An 11,088-nucleotide genomic window follows, 5' to 3' on the forward strand; every position below is an offset into this window, starting at 1 on the left:
TGGTAGCAATCCTGAGTTTGCGACTTTTGAGGTCCTACTTTTTAATTTAACTCCGAGCTCTCTGAATTCAGCTTGTCGATCCTCAGACAGAGTGAGTCAGAGAGTGACAGAGACTCAAACACATAAAAATAGACAGGGCTCTCTAAAGACAGAGAGTGAGAGGCACAGATACATTTCACAATCCCATTTCTTTGTCAGTTGAGAGTGTGACAGAGTTACAGATGCAACAGAAGGCAATCGGGTAACACTGAGCAGGATGGGAGAAAATCGGTGCAAAATTCAAGAGTTATGAGGAGTGGGGTTCGAACCCACGCGGGTATAAACCCATGAGATTCTAACTGCAATGACTTCTACACTCGGCCATTCTGGATTTGTGAACCTTTACATTCTGTCTCGATGAGGATCTGGGCTTGAGCTCCACCCTCACAGACACACGCATACACACAGGTTTTCAGTGAGCATTTCAGAATATTTATATAAAAGTGACACGGGGACAACTCACTACTCTTTTTCGAATAATGCTGTGGGAACTTTCACATTCACCGGAGAGAACAGACGGAGCTTCAATTTAACATTCATCCAAAAGTCAACAGCTTCAACAATGTAAAATCCCGCAAGTACTGCGCTTGAGTGTCAGCCAAGATTATATGCTCAAGTCTCAGGAGTGGGACTTGAAGTCGAAAATGCTGCCGCTGAACCAAAGCCGATATCAAATGTCACAACTGTATTATTTTCTCCAAGTCTTTTAAAAAGTTCCAGTACATACCAAATTCATGGTGATGATATCCAGACAGTTGCACATACACAGTGACATACATACAGATAGACAAACACACACACACATAACCAAAAATATACACGCACCAATGGACAACACAGAGTGCCTTAGTATAAAGAAGGATAGACAGGCTGAATCACTGTCGCTCATTTGGCTGATTTTTGCGTTTTTCTATCCGTATGTATCGTGAATATTGAAAATTAATGAACATGAGAAAAAATGTCAGTGTTGAAAGGTGTGGGACGTTATTCCACCGACCTCAGGATCCGTTTTGCAGGGATCTGTTTAAATTGTGAAATGGAATGAAAAATGCTGAAATCAGTAGTCGGCAGGATCGAACCTGCGTGGTGAAACCCGAATGGGTTTCTTGGTCCATCGTCTTAATCATCCAGGCACGACTACTGGGTTTCTACCTCTTTAAATGTTACTCAGATAAAACTCAATCATCCATCTCTCTGCATCAGAACGCCACAGAGTCCTGAAAAAGTCTCCGTTTCCTAAAAATCTGGAAGAGCCAATCTCCTCTTGCTGTATTTTTACTCTTCTATGTTGCTCTGGAACTTTTAATATGAATCTATACTGATAACAGTAGTACAATTCTACATTTCGAAAATGCTTCCTCCCGCGTGACAGGCGGGGATACTCACGACTATACTGATGAGGTACTGACTGGTGTAGATTTTGAGACAGCAGGAATCGAGCTGTGAAAAGAACTGGACACCATGAGAAAGAGACAGACACATTGAGAGACAGACACAAACAGAGAAACAGGGAGATACAGACAGCGAGCTAGAGAAAAAGAGAGAGATCAAGTGTGAGACTGAGAGGGATAGGCAGACTGAGTGAGACAAAGACTCAAACACACACATACACAGAGATGTGTGTGTGTGTGTGCTCCATAAAGAGAGGGAGGCAAATAGTAATGGAAAACCAGAGACAAAGACAAAGACATGGACAAAGAAAGCGACAAAGGGAGAGAGAGAGATAGTGAGAGAGAAGATAGAGAGAGAGAGACAGAGATAAAAACAGAAAATGACGGAAATACTCAACAGGTTAGAGACAGGATTGAACAGAGAGAGACAAAGAGAGACAGGCAGGCAGAGACATAGACATACAGTAATGATGGGAAAGAGAGAGACAGTCAGACAGAGAGACTGAGAGAATCCCATTGCAACAGAACTGGACACTGTGAGAAAGACACGGGCAGATTGAGACACCAAGACAAACAGAGAAACAGGGAGAGACAGAGTGAGTCAGAGCGAGGCAGAGTGAGGGAGAGAAAGACTCAAACACGCAAACACATGCACAGATCTCTAAAGAGACAGAGGTAGAGAGTGAGGCAGAGACTGAGAGACACAGATACATGTCACGATTCCATTTCTTTATCGGTTCAGAATGTCATAGAATTACAGTAAAATGCAGATTCAACAGATTCTTACTGCAGTTGTACAGGGCCTTGGTGAGGCCTCACCTGGAATATTTTGTTTAGTTTTGGTCTTCTAATCTGAGGAAGGTCGTTCTTGCTATTGAGGGAGTGCAGCGAAGGTTCACCAGATTGATTCCCGGGATGGCTGGACTGTCATATGAGGACAGACTGGATCAACTGGGTTTTTTTTATACAATGGAGTTTCGAAGGATGAGAGGGTATTTCATAGAAACATAAAGATTCTGGCCAGAAGTATTGCTAAGCAGATATTTTTCTGAAGACCCAAATAAAAACTGTTAGTGAATATCTTAAGTGAAGTATGGATCCAAAATTAGAGCCGGCCAAACAATCAGCTTTGTTGATTGAAGAGAGACTTTTGTGAATGTCTGTCTTTGAATTAAAGTGCTTCTGTGATTTTTGACTGCGGAATATTTGAGGTGGGAATTAATGAATTTTTCAAGTGTCTGAAAGCCTGCTTCAGAAAGTGGTGGAGCTGTCTGTTGTTTTGGCCCCACCCACTTTTTCAAACAGAGTTAACGTTTTTTTTAACCCTTTACAGTGTTGTCCTGTATGAGGGAAGTTTTAAGAAAGTATGAACCTAGAATTGAATTACATTTTGATTTAGAAACCCAGGTGTGGATTTATTCGGATGATATGTTATGGAGTTAGGAAATGCACAAAGGATAGGTTTGTTGAGCAAAAGATAAAAAATGCGAGGTCCCGTTGGTGTAAATGTTTTTTTTCGACACGCATCACTTGTCAAAAGAAAACACGTATGCATTGATTACATTTGGTTGAAAGACAATACATTTAGTCTGGGAATGAAATAAAGAACGATGAAGGGAAATTGTAATGCCTTAAAAAAAGTAGCCTGCGTGGGTATCTCAAGGCTGTGGGCTGGGGAAATACGCCCCCATATTCCTTTGTGTAAAATCTTGATGTGAAAGCTTCTAGCTCAGTAAAAAGATTTTTAAATAAAAGATTAGCAATACAATATTTGAATTGGGACTTTGAGATATTTCAGGTGATTCTCCTTGACAAACATTTTGGTTGTATTGGAAAATATTGTGTTTGGAAGCCTTTTAATAAAAGTAAACATACTGCGTCAGAAGCTGAAGCTTAAGAAGAGGTAATTTATGAGATACTGTATCACAAAATTGAAGTTACAGCGCAAAAGATTCGAGTTTTTGACGTTCAGCTTCTAAAACAGAAGATAGGCACATAATTATAAAACAAGTACTCTGCATTCTGTGACCTGTGAATTACTATAAGCATTAATGAGAAGTCCGATTAAAAAACAGTTTTACCATACTTGACATTTCATAATCCAACAATAAATACAAATACTACAAAAGGTGAGCAGAAATTATGATGGGAGCAATGAAGAGTTAATTTTGTTGTGAAAATTTTAAGTACCACTGTTTAAGAAAATATACAACAAAATGAGTTACATTTAACATAAAAAGTTAAATCTGATCTCTTAAAAAAAATAAATAAAACTATAATGTTTCGAAACAATGTAGAAATACCTTCCAGCATCAGGTCAAACTCCTGGGCAAGTGGGGAGCTATCTGTGAAAGTTAAAAGGAACTTTGAAAAAATTAAAATGTTAAAACGGCAGGCTTTAGCAGTTTAGAACAAAGGAAAATATAAGTTGAACTTGTGATTTCAGATACGGTGGTTGAAGAACCACAGAAAGTGAGACATGAAGGCTTTGAAACTGGAACATTTGAGATAACGGAAAGCAGTTATCAAAGCCTACATGTTAGACTCTGTTCTAGTTATGGAAAAGACATTTGAGATAACGGAAAGCAGGATTTAAAGTAAATCCCAAAAAGGCACAAATCGGACAATCTGTGGTACAGTACCTGGGACACGAAATATCCCAAGGAACTCGGACCATGTCCAATGACAGGAAGGAGGACATTAGGATTATGCCCCGACTAAAACCAGCCTGAGGGGTGTGTAAGATATTGGGGTTCTTTAGCTACTGCAGGAATTTTGTGCCTAACCACAGCAATTGCAGAAGCAATACAGTGGCTAGTGAAAGGAAACTCCGGTTGAAATGGAAATGGAAAGATTCTAACTAAAACCTGGAATAGCCAGGATGAGTTTTATCAACAGAATATAAACGTGATCATCACCTTGCTTTCGATTCTACAAGGACAAGCTACAAGGCCGCCCCTTGAGGGCCCAGAAGTAATTTACCACACCGGAGGGTACAACAACTACGTAAAGCAGCCTCTAGGGGGCGGCATCTAAGTGTCAGGAGCGTTTGTCTTGAAGCCATAAGATAAGTGTGTACAAAATGTTACCTGAATATTGTAAACCAGGGGAATTAACCTTGGGAAATTGCGTGGTAGTTAAACCTGGAACAGAAGTCATGTTGTTATTGACAATGTCCAGCATGAAATGTGACCTGTGAGCATAAGTTGAACAGCCAGAAAAAAATAGCCACAAGACTAAAGCGTTGTAAATACGATTGCTAGACACAATCCTGGGAATAGCTAGTGACACATCAGGAGCAAGGGAGTAACACAAGCAGCTGAGACACAAAGAAGGAAGACAGAGGAGATCTATAGCAAATGACGCATTAACTGTACAGGGACATCTCTAGTGGATACACCAGATATACAGGCGATCCAGGCAGTTGCAGATAGTTTGAGGGGAACAACGGAGTTACTAATCAGGAAACAGACCAGGATTGGGATACAATCTTCACAGTTAGGATCCAAAACATCCAAAAAAATGCTACAGGGTGTATCCGTATTGGAATCCCATGCACGAACAATTAACGAGCTAAATAAGCAGCAATTGAGAGGACGATGCCGAGGACAGGAAAAGAGACACATGTCATGCCTATGGAGATGGATGATTGGTCAGGTGAGACACAATATGGATCAGATACAAACCGGGCGAGTTACAGATTCAATAAATAGCACCCAGTTGAAAGAAATGGAACAACACACTGGGCCATTAGATGCATGCACCCTGAAACATAGAAACATGGAAACATAGAAAAAGGTTGCAGGAATAAACCATTCGCCCCTTCGAGCATGCACCAACATTCAATAAGATCATGGCTGATCGTTCACCTCAGTACCCATTTCCTGCTTTCGCTCCACACCTCTTGATCCCATTACCTTAAGGGCCATATCCAACTCCCTCTTGAATATATCTGATGAACAGGCATCAACAACGTTCTGCGGAAGAGAATTCCACAGGTTAACAACTCTATGAGTGAAGAAGTTTCTCCTCATCTCGGTCCTAAATGGCTTATCACTTGTCCTCAGACTGTGACCACTGGTTCTGGACTTCCTCAACATCGGGAACATTCTTCGTGCATCTAACCTGCCTAGTCCAGTCAGAATGTTTCTGAGGTCCCCTCTCATTCTTCTAAACTCCAGTGAATACAGGCCCGGTCGATCCTATCTCTCCTCATATGTCAGTCCTGCCATACCGGAAATCAGTCTGGTGAACGTTTGCTGCACTCCCTCAATAGCAAGAACGTCCTTCCTCAGATTATAACAAAACTGAACACAGTATTCCAGGTGAGGCCTCACCAAGGCCCAGTACAGCTGTTATATTCAAATCCCCAAGATATGGGGCTAACATGCTATTTGCCTTCTTTCTGTCTGCTGCACCTGCATGCCAACCATCAATGACTGATGTGCCATGACACCCGGATCTCGTTGCACCTCCCCTTTTCCTCATCTGCCGCCATTCAAATAATATTCTGCCTTCGTGTTTCTGCCACCAGAGTGCATAACCTCATATTTATCCACATTACACTACATCTGCCATGCAAGTGCCCACTCAGCTAACCTGTCCAAGTCACCCTGCAGCCTGTTAGCATCCTCATCACATTTCACACCGCCATCCAGCATAATGTCATCTGCAAACTTGGAGATATTATACAAAATTCCTTCATCTAAATAATTGATGTAAATTGCTGGCGTCCCAGCACTGAGCCCTGCGGCACCCAACTAGTCACTACCTCCCATTATGAAAAGAACCCGTTTATCCCGACTCTCTGCTTCCTGTCTGCCAACGAGTTCTCTATCCACGTCAATACATTACCCCCAATACCATGTACTTTAATTTTGCACACCAACCTCTTGTGTGGGACCTTGTCAAAAGTATTTTGAAAGTCCCACTACACCATATCCACTTGTTCTCCCTTGTCGACTCTACTAGTTACATCCTTACAAAATTCTAGAAGATTTGTCAAGCATGATTTTCATTTCATAAATCCATGCTGACTTGGACCAATCCTGTCACTGCTTTCCAAATGGGCTGCTATTTCATCTTTAAAAATTAATTACAACATTTTCCCCACCACTGATGTCAGGCTAACCGGTCTATAATTACCCGTTTTCTCTCTCCCTCATTTTCAAAATGTGGTGTTACATTAGCTACCCTCCAGTCCATATAAACTGATCGAGAATCGATGGACTGTTGGAAAATAATCACAATGCATCCACTATTTCTAGGACCACTTCCTTAAGTACTCTGGGATGCAGACCTTCAGGCCCCGGGGATTTATCGGCCTTTAGTCCCATCAATTTCCCTAACACAATTTCCCACAAATAAGGATTTTCTTCAGTTCCTCCTTCTCACTAGCCCCTCGGTCACGTACTATTTCCAGAAGATTATGCGCATCTTCCTTCGTGAAGGCAGAACCAAAGTATTTGTTCAACTGGTCCACCATTTCTTTGTTCCCTATTCACCTGAATCTGACTGCAAGAGACCTACGTTTGCCTTCACTACTCTTTTTCTCTTCACATATTTATAGAAGTGTTTATGTTCGCAGCAAGCTTCCTCTCATACTCTATTTTCCCCCTCCTAATTAAACCCTTTGTCCTCCTCTGCTGAATTCTAAGTTTCTCCCCGTCCTCGGGTTGATGCTTTTTCTGACCAATTTATATGCCTCTTCCTTGGAATTAACGCTATCCTTAATTTCCCTTGTTGGCCACGGTTGAGCCACCTTCCCCGTTTCATTTCTACTCCAGACAGGGATGTACAATTGTTGAAGTTCATCGATGTGATCTTTATATGCTTTCCATTGCCTATCTGCCGTCAACCCTTTATGTATCATTTGCAAGTCTATTCTAGCCAATTCATGTCTCATACCATCGATGTTACCTTTCCTTAAGTTCAGGACCCCAGTCTCAGAATTAACCATTTCACTCTCCACCTTAACAAAGAATTCTACCTTATTGTGGTTACTCTTCCCGAAGGGGCCTCGCACAACAAGATTGCTAATTAGTCCTTTCTCATTACACATCAAGCAGTCGAGGATGGCCAGCCCTCTATATGGTCCCTCGACATATTGGTCGAGAAAACCATCACTAATACACTCCAGCAAAGCCTCCTCCACCGTATTGCTACCAGTTTGGTTAGCCCAATCGATATGTAGATTAAAGTCGCCCATGATAACTGATGTACCTTTATTGCACACATCCCTACTTTCTTGTTGGATGCTGTCAGCAAACTCACTACGATTGTTTGGTGGTACACAACTCCCACTAGCGTTTTTGTCCCTTTGATATTCCACAGATCCACCCACACAGAAGCCACGCGAATGTGCTTCCTGACTCTTGTGTAAATTTCCTCTTCAACCAGCAATGCCACCCCACCTCCTTTTCCTTTGTGTCTATCCTTCCTGAATGGTGAATACCCCTGGATGTTGCGTTCCTAGCCTTCGTCACCCTGGAGCCATTTCTCCGTGATGCCAATTACATCATATTCATTAATTGCTGCCTGTGCAGTTAATTTGTACAACTTATTACTAATACTCCTCGCATTGAGGCACAGTGCCTTCAGGCTTTTTATCTTAGCAGACCTTGTCCCTTTAGAATTTTGCTGCAATGTGGCCCTTTTTGATTTTTGCTTTCGGTTTCTCTGCCCTCCACCCTTAATTTTTTTACCCCAAAGGTTCCCATCCCGCTGCCATATCAGTTTAACCACTCCCCAACAACACGAGCAAACTCTCCCTCGTGGACATTGGTTCTGCTGAGGTGCAGACCGTCCGGTTTGCACAGGTCCCAGCTCCCCCAGAACGGTTCCAATGTCCCAAGAAATTGAATCCCTCCCTTCTGCAACACACATTCATCTGAACTATCCTGCGATTCCTACTCTGAAAAGTGGTAGCTATCCCTGAGATTGCTACCTTTGAGGTCCGATTTGTTAATTTACCTCCCAGCTCCCTGAACTCAGCTTCTAATTCCTCAGACACAGGGAGTCAGACTCAAACACATAAAGAGCACTCTAAAGACAGAGAGTGAGAGGCAGAGATACATTGCACAATCCCATTTCTTTGAATGTTACAATGTTATCGACAAATACAGATTCAACAGAATAGATTTGGATATAACTGAGCAGGATGGGAGGAAATCGGTTTGAATTTAAAGATGTACTACGAGTGGGGTTCGAACCCACGCAGGTATAAACCCATTGGATTTTCCGTCCAACGCCTTAACAACTCGGCCATCCTGGTTTTGTCAATGTTCGGATTTTGTCGATATTCGGATTTTGTCTCTGTGAGAATCTGGGCTGCAGCTCCAGTCTCACAAACACAGGTTTTTAATGAGCATTTTCGAATATTTATAGTAATATTGACAAAGGGGCAACTCTCCTGTTCTTTTTCGAGTAATGCACTGGGAACTTTGACATCCAACCGATGGTGCAGACGGAACTTCACTTTAACATTTCATCTGAAAGTCAACAGCTTCAACAGTGCAAAATTCCCCAAGTACTGCACTTGAGTGTCAGCCAAGATTATATGCTTAAGTCTCAGTAGTGGGACTTACACACACAACCTCCTTATTCAGTCGAGAATGCTGCCACTGAAGCAAAGCCTATACCAAAGTTCACATCCGTATTATTTTCCCCAAGTCATTTAATGAAGTTTCAGGACATACAGAAGTAATATTCAACATTTTAAAAAAGCTTCATCCTCGTTGGGGAATTGAACGCCTACCTCGCGTGTGACAGAGAGGGTTATTAACTAAGACACGAATGAGGAGCAGACGGCTGTGGATTCTGTCAGTGCAGGAATCAAGCTGAGAACAGAAATGGACACCATGAGAAGTAGACAGGCACATTGAGAGACAGAGACAAACCGACAAACAGGGAGAGACAGACAGCGAGATAGAGACAACGTGAGACAGAAAGTGTGAGACTGAGAAGGAGAGGTAGACTGAGTGAGAAAAAGACACAAACACACACACATACAGATATAAAGAGAGAGAGGGAAACAGTGAGAGAAAGACCGTGATAAAGACAGTAACAAGGAGAGAGACAGATGAAGAGTGAGCGACAGATAGAGAGATATACAGAGATATAAACAGAAAATGATGGAAATACTCAGCAGGTTAGTGACCGGAACTAACAGAGACAGGCAAATAAAGACAGACAGGTAGAGACATAGACAGACAGAGATGATGGGAATGAGTGAGACAGTGAGACAGAGAGACTGAGAGAATCCCACTGGAACAGAACTGGACATCATGAGAAAGAGACAGACACATTGAGAGACAGACAAACAGGGAAACAGGGAGAGACAGACAGCGAGATAGAGGCAAAGAGAGACAGAAAGTTTGAGACTGAGAGGGAGGGTCAGACTGAATGAGATAAAGACTCAAACACATACATACACAGAGATGTGTTTGTGTGCTCCATAAAGAGAAGGAATCAAATATGATGCAATGAAAGAGACAAAGACAGGGACAAAGAGAGAGACAAAGAGGGAGACAGATAGAGAGAAAGTCAGTTCCAGACAATAATTCGGTTCTGTCTTTACAAAGGAAGATACAAAAAACCTTCCGAATGTACTAGGGGACTGTGCGTCTCGTGAGAATGAGGAACTGAAAGATATTCTTATTGGCGGGAAATTGTGTTGGAGAAATTGATGGGATTAAAGGCCGATAAATCCCCGGCTCCTGATAGTCTGCATGCCAGAGTACTTAAGGAAGTGGCCGTAGAAATAGTGGATGCATTGGTGATAATTTTCCAACAATCTATCAACTCTGGATCAGTTCCTATGGACTAGAGGGTAGCTAATGTGACGGCACTTTTTAAAAAAGGAGGGACCGAGAAAGCGGGTAATTATAGACCGGTTAGCCTGACATCGGTAGTGGGGAAAATGTTGGAATCAATCATTAACGATGAAATAGCAGCCCATTTGGAAAGCAGTGACAGGATCGGACCGAGTCAGCATGGATTTATGAAAGTAAAATCAAGCTTGACGAATCTTCTGGAATTTTTTGAGGATGTAACGAGTAGAGTGGACAAGGGAGAACCAGTGGATGTGGTGTATGTGGACTTTCAATAGGCTTTTGACAAGGTCCCGAACAAGAGATTGGCGCACAAAATCAAAGTGCATGGCATTGGGATTAATGTACTGACATGGATAGAGAACTGGTTGGCAGACAGGAAGCAGAGAATCGGGATAAACGGGTCATTTTCAGACTGGCAGTAAGTGACTAGTGGGGTGCCGCAGGGCTCAGTGCTGGGACTCCAGCTCTTTACAATATACATGAACAATTTGGTTGAAGGAATAGAGTGTAATATCTCCAAGTTTGCGGATGACACTAAGCTGGGTGGCGGTACGGGCTGTGAGGAGGACGCTAAGAGGCGAATTGGACAGGTTAGGTGAGTGGGCAAATACATGGCAGATGCAGTATAATGTGGATAAATGTGAGGTTATCCATTTTGGGGGCAAAAACACGAAGGCAGAATATTATCTGAATGGCGGAAGACTAGAAAAAGGTGAGGTGCAATGAGACCTTGGTGTTATGCTTCATCAGTCACTGAAAGTGGGCATGCAGGTACAGCAGGCGATAAAGAAGGCAAATGGTGTGTTGGCCTTCGTAGCGAGGGG

At 42.4% G+C, this 11,088-nt stretch overlaps 1 non-coding gene across 1 annotated transcript; it reads right to left on the reverse strand.

Annotated features, from left to right (window-relative positions):
- Nucleotides 1–8,620: 8,620 nt before the first annotated feature.
- trnaf-gaa (transfer RNA phenylalanine (anticodon GAA)) lies at nt 8,621–8,703 on the reverse strand. Its single transcript has one exon. It is a non-coding gene; the product is annotated as a tRNA-Phe (tRNA).
- Nucleotides 8,704–11,088: the final 2,385 nt, after the last annotated feature.

The sequence above is a fragment of the Pristiophorus japonicus genome, chromosome 23 (genome assembly GCF_044704955.1).
Source record: "Pristiophorus japonicus isolate sPriJap1 chromosome 23, sPriJap1.hap1, whole genome shotgun sequence".
NCBI lineage: Eukaryota > Metazoa > Chordata > Chondrichthyes > Pristiophoridae > Pristiophorus > Pristiophorus japonicus.